The sequence below is a fragment of the Microtus pennsylvanicus genome (genome assembly GCF_037038515.1).
Source record: "Microtus pennsylvanicus isolate mMicPen1 chromosome Y unlocalized genomic scaffold, mMicPen1.hap1 SUPER_Y_unloc_2, whole genome shotgun sequence".
NCBI classification, from domain to species: Eukaryota; Metazoa; Chordata; class Mammalia; order Rodentia; family Cricetidae; genus Microtus; species Microtus pennsylvanicus.
In genome coordinates this window covers 903,691-912,513 of record NW_027460880.1, presented here as the reverse complement: position 1 = coordinate 912,513, position 8,823 = coordinate 903,691, and positions in this window count along the sequence as shown.

Here is an 8,823-nt window from a genome sequence, read left to right as displayed (position 1 = left end):
CTTGAGCTTCCCTTCCGGCTACTAGGCTCCTTTTCTGATCCTGCAGAGGGCTTTTGTCAGGGATTGTGATCTCTAAGTTTTTCCCCTTTCAAGAACTAATCATTCTATTAATCACAATTGTAAACTGCTGTGGGAGTTTGTTTGTGACTTATGCCTTCACATGTGATACAAGCGACCTGTGTGTATAGGGTCTTCTCTCTGTTCATGTGGGGAAGGCATGGCAGCAGGAGTAGATGGCTGCTCATTCTCTGTAAGGAAATCAGTAAACAGTGGGGACCAAGTACAAGGATGTCCTGAAATATTAAGTCTTGTCCTTTCAAGGCCCCAAAGCCTCCAGCTAGGTTCAGGGTCACGACAATCTCCAAAACCCACCGAGCATGAAGTATTCAGAACCAGAAGCCTGTGTGTGCCATATCACATAAATTCATCGTGAGTACACCAATCTGTTTTTTTTTTTAATTCTAAATTATTTTGTCCCATCAGAACGATCTATATTACCAATTAACCAAATTTGCTGCATCTTTGGTGTCCTAGAATTGCTTTAAATTGTTGCTGGGACAGTCTTACAAACCTTCCTTTGCTGTTATGAGACCTTAAGGGGACAGCACGTATTTCAGAAATCAAAGGCAGTTGGGTTCAATCCTATGGTTAGCTGTTAGCTAGACACTGGAAGGATGGATTTGACTAAGAAAGGGAGACAGCATACATGGAGGCAGGTAACCTTTCCTTTGCAAAATGACCCATTTTGAGGCCTTACTTCAGGCTCTTCTCTTCTCCTAATCTTGGTTTTTTTATTAGTTTAGGAGAAGAATTAAAACTCCATTTACAGTATCTGTGAACCCGAATGAGTTAAGTATGTGTGACCAACTGGATGTCTACCTGTATGTCAACAGGGCCAGAGTTCAGGGGCATCTGATGCATAGCACAGGAATGTCAGCCATCAATCTCTGGTCCACCTAACTCTACAGCATTAGAGTTGTCATGGTTGCTCATCTGATCTTCCTCATATGATCTCCATCCACAGAGATGTCAGAAAAATCCTCCCCTGAGAGTGCAAGTTCTTTACAAATGAAAGATTATACAACAGAAGACACATGGGAGATTTATATGGGCAATCTGTTGAAAGGATAAAGTGACAGAAGAAGTTTATTGATTAATTAAAGAAAGAATCCGCTTCAGCTGATAGGTTAGAACATAGGTAGGTGGAGTAAACAAAAGAGAATGCCGGGAGGAAGAGGTAGTGAGCTCAGAGAAGCCATGCTCCCCTCTCCCCGGCAGATGCCATAGCTCTGCTCTCTGAGGCAGATGTCGATGCAGCCAGCCACCATGTCAGACATGCTGAATTTTTCCTGGTAAGTGCACCTCATAATACTACACTGATTATTAGAAATGGGTTAAAATGCTGAATCTAATGGGCCAGCAGTGTTTAAAAGAATATAGTTTTTGTGTATTTATTTCAGGCATAACCTTCATGCGGCCATGGTGCTAGGGACACAGTCTCGCTGCTCAAATAACTACAGAATGGCTTGTAGCCTTGTGGACAACTGAATCCACTGAAAGCCTGAGAAAGCATGGGAAAGAGTAAAGCATGTTTTCTTGGTAGCAGCGATTTCTCGGTCTGTTCTGCTTGCTAGAAGAAAGCAAGAGCTCTCATCTAAAAGAGGCTTGCTGACTCAGCTTCAGCTGCAAAACCCTGCAGCCCTTAAGAGGTCCTGCCACAAAACAGTTAAATGGTGTTGATAAAAGCCAACTGAATACTTATATGTTTTCAGCAGTAGCAGGAAAAAAAAAACTGTGTTGTTTTAAAATGCCGGCTTTCTGGGCCATCCTACCTAGGAAAACTCTGACTGTTTGAGGAAGGAGGGCCAGCTACAGAAAGAGGGCTTGAGTGTGGTCTGTTGCAGCCTCTTTGATGGCAAGGACCTTGAAACACTGTCGACTTGTGGCACTGAATGCGGCTCTGTTCGGTACCTCAGCCACAATGTTGGAATGACAGAAAGCTAAGGAATGGGCTACATCTGGCCAGCAAAGCCACGGATTTAGTCCTACTGAGATTGCTTGGTAAATGAAAGACTCATGTGGTCAGAAAAACAGAGAGAGAAATAGAGTAAAGAGAGATTCAAAGACAAAGAAAATTTTTAAATGATTTACAGTGTGTTAAAAATATGTGCAGGCTAAAATTTGAAGTTCTTAAAGTTAAAAAAAGGAAGAGAGTTGTTGGGTGTGGTAGTACACACCTGTCAACCCAACACATGGGAGGCAGAGGGAGATTGACCTCTGTACCTTCAAGGTGAGGTAGCACACGCCTTTAATCCCAGTGCCTTGAAGGCAGAGACAAACAGATCTTTGTGAGTTCGATGTGTAGTAGCATACACCTTTAATCCCAATGCCTGAAAGGCAGAGAGAGGCAGATCTCTGAGACTTCAAGGACAGACAGGTATACAGAGTTATTCCAGGTCAAAGATACAGAGAACCTGTCTCAAAAGGCAAAAAATAAAAAGGAAAAATAAACAAAATAGAGGTTAAATTGAAGCGCACAAAGATGGAAAATTCACAGCGAATTTTGATATTGTATGCTATTATGCTCTTTTTGAATCATTTGAATTTTGAGGCAGTAGCAATAGCTGCTAAAAGATGTTTCTTTATAAAAGCTGCTGAAATAATCCAACATAGATATTTTGAAAATGCCTTGACTTTGAAATTTGGATCTAAGGACATGATGCTTTGGAAGGGAGTTTCTATTTTGTTTTCACGGAGGGTGATAGTCTGTGGATGCCTCTATCCTAATATTGTAGGATGGACCACGCCCTACTTAAAGGTTGCTGGGAACACCTTTAAAAAATTGCTTCGCTCAACTGCCAACTGAGATAAATCAATAATGATGTCACCATTCAGCAGGAAGCATTTTGGAGAGAAAAAACTGCACCCACGTTCCCAAATATGGCTTATAAATGTTCTTTTACATTTAAAGTGGGATGTGATATAGATATGAATATTTGCATTAGTATAGATTTTGCTTTACTGATAGAGATTTTAGGTCAATTTTGTTATATGTATATGCATTTTTGATCCTAATTAAGGTATTGTGATTGTGTTGTTCATTTAAAAATATAATGCATATAGGTTATTAATGGATAATCATTAATAATAGTCAAGTTTGTAGTCATGTTAGTTAGATTTTCTAGCTCCATATATATATATATTTCAGTTAGATAGGCATTATTCATATCTCTCTAGACTACAAAATAGTCTATTTAATGTTTTAGTACCTTAGGGTTTTTCATGACAGTGAGACACTCTACTCTTGGCAGCACATATCTACTTCAGGAAGAAGATGGGCATCACAGAGGATCCTTATGGAGTTTGATAGCCATTTGGGGAAGAAACTGCTTTTGCCTGGATTGTTGCATAAAATGTACACAGAAAACACTCAGAGAGAGGACTACTGAACTTGCATAAAGGCGAGATGATCTTTTCGTGTTCCTGATTCAGGAAAGGGTCAGCAAAACATTCTTCAAGACAAACAGACAGTGACTGCCTTTGAAATTTCCTGCTTCATGGAAATGTCTGCTGGAAACTATGGGCCTGTAGGCTGAGGATGGAAACACCAACAGTACAGAGGAACTTTGGGTGACTGTCCAGGCAGCGAGATGTCTCTGTCATTTCTAGAGTTTGAAAATGGCTTACTTTTTGTTTGCTTAGGTAATACTGTATTATTCTGGAGTCTCTGATGGAGTTGAAGAAGAGATAGATAATTATAGTTTTCCATTGTTATGATAAAAGATAAAATAGATATAAATATTGTAACTGTAATTCTTGCTTGATAACTGTTTTGTTATATGTAATTTTGCTATGTTAAAGTTAAAGATTCCATTCTTGTTTAAACAGAAATAGGAGTAATGATGGAGTATAGGTCATTGGTTAATTAAATAAAGAAACTGTTTGGCCTGCAAGGTTAGAACATAGGTGGGTGGAATAAACATAAGAGAATGCTGGGAGGAATAGGAATTGAGCTTAGAGATGCCATGCATCTCTCCCATGGGCAGAAATGGTAGCTCTGCACTCTGAGGCAGATGGCGATACAGCCAGCCACCAGGTCAGACATGCTAAATCTTTCCTTCTAAGTGCACCTCGTGCTGCAACATACATTATTAGACATGGGTTACGAGGGTGAAAATAATGGGGCAGGCAGTGTTGAAATGAATAGTTTTGTGTTGTTATTTCGGAGCATAACCTTACAAGGCGGCCCCATGGGGATGCAGCCCTGCTGCTCAAATTTCTACAATCAAGGGGGAAATGGAAGAAGGGAAGAAAGAAGAGAGAGAGACAAGGAAGAATGGATGGATTCAATCATTCATTGGAAAAATGAGGGAACCAATGAATGAGGAGACCTAGTAGGAAAAAATGTGCTGCATTCCCTCAGAGAGTCAGGTCAAATTAAGGATTGACAAGGTTTTCCACTAAGGAGGAGGCTTATTCCATTTTACCTTCTTTGTGCTCCAGGCCCACCCACAAGAGTGATGATGAGGACAGGGAGAAGAAGAGGAGAGGGTGTACCAGAATTCCCTGGTACAATTTCTCACCCAAATTGTAGCCAAATCACCTGACCTGGGACAGCTGATCTACATGCTGGACCCTAACTCCCAGTTTGACAACTCTAACATTTTAACCAAGTTTGTGAAGATGAAGGAACCAAAAATAGCCCAGTTACAGGATGGCAGGTTCCTTACAGGATGGGAGTCAGACATCAGTACCATACTGGTATTTGGCGGTTGGATGGGTGTGTGGGGTCTTTGCCAGACTCCACCTAGCATCATGGATTCCCTAATTTACTGATATTATGGAGTTCGGTGCATTCATCATATGTGTGCATGTCACACACTAGTGGGCATCATATGTACATGTTTATCCTGTGTGTGGGTGAGTGTGTTCATGAGTTTTATAGCCCAAGTACTACAGAACATGATCAATGAAAGGGAACACTGTTTTCCAGATATGGCAGGGCAATTATTTAAATGAACTGACAAGGGTTGGATGGCATGGATAAGACCTATGAGAGTTCAAGGCATACCGAATCCAGGCATGACAAAGTAGGTGGCAGACAGAATTCTGGCAAAACTAAGTAGGTAGCTTGATGTCCACCTTACTGGAGAAGAGCAACTGAGTGGAGACACTTTTCACTAAGCAACATGCTCTAGTGGAGATCAAACATCCTTTGACTTACAGCCAGTACGAATCAAACCATTCACCAAATGAAACCTAATTTTCTCTGATTTTGAGTATACATTTGTGTCCCTTCCTGATTAATCTACTCTTTATCCTCTTAAGTCCCAATACCCCATGCTGATATCGGTCACATCTTTCCTTTTGACATGGTTTTCCCTCAAGATTCATACCGCCCAGAGATCATACAACTTTTTGTCCCCTGTCCACTGCTTCCTTGACAGCCATCTTGTCCTTTACCACACCACGCATCCCCAGTCCTTTACTCTCCAAGGGGAAAAGACCATAAATCCTGCTTTGTTTTGAGGCATGTATTTCTGTGATGCCCCATCCACCAAACACAATCCATCATTGACCAAATAACACAACATGTTAACAAATTTTTATTCTTTGAGAAAGAATAATCCATTGGAAAAGATACCAGGATTCATAGAAGACCTGAGGGATCTCTGAAAAAACACATTCCCACAGAGAGAATTAAGTCTGCCCTCAATATTTGAGAATTTCACTTTAACAGATCTTCACCAAGTCATAGACATAGATATGGAAGTCATTATCAAACTTGATGAAATACACAGAAGGTTTGTTGGGAACTTGGCAAATAATTTTACCTATCTCTTGGGTTCCATCTTTTTTGTTGTACTGCACTCTTTTGCCCTCCAAGGAATCCCTGCCTAATTCCAAAGTCACCTGTACTGGAGGACATTCAGGCGTGATGTGGAGGTTGCCTTCAATGGAATCATCATGATGGTGGTAAAGGTACAGGACCGGATCATTCTCGTTGACAATGTAGAAACAGGTCGTTATGGCCTGCACCTCATCTGGGACCACGCCACTCCACTCTTCCTTAGAGCCTGGCATGATGTGGAGGTTGCCTTCCAGGTAGTCATCCAGGAGGTGGTAAATGTACAAGACCGGATCTTTCTTGTAGGTAATATAAAACCAGGTCTTCATGATTGGCACCTCTTCTAGGACCATCCCGTTCCAGTCATTCTTAGAGCCATTTGTGCCCATGAATGTGTGTTTCACTGCTCTGCCAACTATGGTGTTTGAGAGATGAGTGTCTGTCACCTGAGGAAATGGCACATTATTAGGCAGGATCTTCAGGTTTAAAATCCTTTCATCACTATGAAGCTCCAAGCCATAGACACAATCAATCCCATCATATTTCAACAAATAGAGAGAGGGATATGTTGGCAGTTGATCTAGAATGATGGCTTTCCAATGGGTGACTGGTTCATTGGCTTCCTTCCAGCCATGAGAAATTCTGCGGCCAACAATATTCTCCAGGGCCTCAAAAGGCTTACTAAGTTTTTGCTTCTGGATCGATGGCCCATTCTTCTTCTGGAGATGTGGCATGCCACTCATACTAAGAGGCATCTTCATCATGGCGGGAGACTTTCTGAGATAGGCCACAGCACTCCTGTTCCACTGTCTCTTGGCTCTGTTTCTGTGCTTGGGCTTCATAGCTGCCAATCTCTGCATAGGAAGAACTCTTCAGTTTAAATGAGACACAAAGTGGTTTCCTCCACCATAAGTGCCTGCAAGGATAAGAAGGTGAGGATGTGAGGTCAAGGCTCTTTTTAGGAATAACTTTGGAGCAGGTGAAAAAGGCAGGGCTGAATAGATTTGGATACCTAAATGGAATATGTTCTTAAGAAATTAATAGGAAAATTATCAAACTCTTGTCTACAGCTCAGTATATGTGTATCAGAGACATATTCCTGCTGCAAAATGCAATTGACCTCTACTGAGAAACCTACTTCCTGACTTACTATATCAATGAGAGAGGAAGCTATGCCTATACTTATAGCGAGAAAGAAATATCTGAACAGATGGCAAAGAATTCAAAGAACAGCCACTCCTCTCCTTACCACTCAAGCTACTGGTTAGTTGGCTGATCTATAACCACCTGCCCAAGGTCATGGCACTCCAGTCCACTGGCTCTCTCTATTGTGTCTCCTGATCCAGATCCAGGTTGATTACATAAAGATATTCTGTATCTTCATTAGAGAAGTGAGTACTGTGAGTCAAACTGCCAAAAGAAAAAAACATTAATCTGTGCAACAGCACCTATTAGAAATAATTATCTTTTAAAACACATATGGACAAAGAGGATCTTTGCCATTTAAGTGGACAGAGGAATTGGACATTTTTAGCAAAGATAGAGTGGGGAGAATACCTGATATTAACCGTCCCCCAGCTGTCAAATATAGGAGCTGTTAACGACATAAATTTGGGACCCAGAGCAGATTTGAAAGAAACCTTTCTTTGACTACAGAAGTCCTAGTTGCTTCCTAAACATATTTACCAAAAGAAAATATCTTGGCTCTCTAGATTCCAACTTCTGGAAATTCGGTTGAACAGTTGTGGAGCCCAAGATCTGAACTGACCTCCTCAGCCACTGTGAAGATAGTAAGCCCACCTTCACAGAAGACTAGTGCTTCATGTGGAGCAGAGTTGCCACCCCCAACCAAAGCTTTGTGACATCATCAAGGCTCTACTTATGTCCTAAAACTCCTCCTAGCCAGGTTTCTTCCCTACTAACCCCCAGAAATATCCAGCATACAGGACCTGAAATGCTGCTCATACAGCCCCATGAAGACCCAAAATAAAAACCCCAATCTTCTTCCCAGTTACTTGAGTCGTATTTTCCAAGTAACTCAACCCATTTATGTGTGTTTTTTTTTTCTGTAAAATAATTTTTGGTCTGAGTCAACAACTCACATGAATGTTTTTTTTTCCTAGCTCCAATGTCCTCATTGGTTATTTTCTATTGATTTTTCCATTATTTCATAATAATAATTATCAAACTTTCCACTTCTCTTCCTCCTCCCACATTCTTCTTGCTCCGCAAATAAACCTCTCCACTCAAACACCAGTCCAAATAGAGGGCAGGGTACTTTGAGCTGTGGGAAGTCCAAGCCCACCCTTCATCCATCCAGATTTAGCAAGGTATGCATCCACAAAAAATATGATCACAAAAAGCTAGTGTATGATATGCAGACAATTGCAAGTGCCATTATCTTTGGCTTCTCCTTCTGACCCAATTGTCAGCCACATTCAGAGCTTCCAGTTTGATCCCATGTTCTTTCATTCCCAGGTCACTGGATTAGTTGAAATCCCCTTAGTTCAGGCACAGTGTCTCATAGTGTGGACCAAGCCCTTATATTCCTGACATCCTTGCTCTTTTTCTCCATCCATCTGCTCTTCCACTGGAGCTTGGAAGCTCCATCTAGTTTTCTGATTTTGACCCTGACTTTATCTCCATCATTTGCCAAACAAAAGTTCCATGGTGGTTTCCAAGATAGTCAGTCATCAGTCTGACTATGGGACAAGGCACACATAGTTCCTAGGGACATGTCACAGTGCGGTCAAATTCTCCTCCCTGCTTAAGTACCTAGAGAGGGTCACCCTATGGCCTTCTGAGAACCACTCGAGAGATATCGATCTTGACATCCCCAGAATGGCCCCATAAATTGAGATATCATCAGTGTATGTGCATTAACTTGTGTGTGTGTATTTAAATCACAATAACAAATGGATTGTAATATTGAAGTTTCTTCTCATCTTGAGAAGAATATTTGCTACAGAAACACT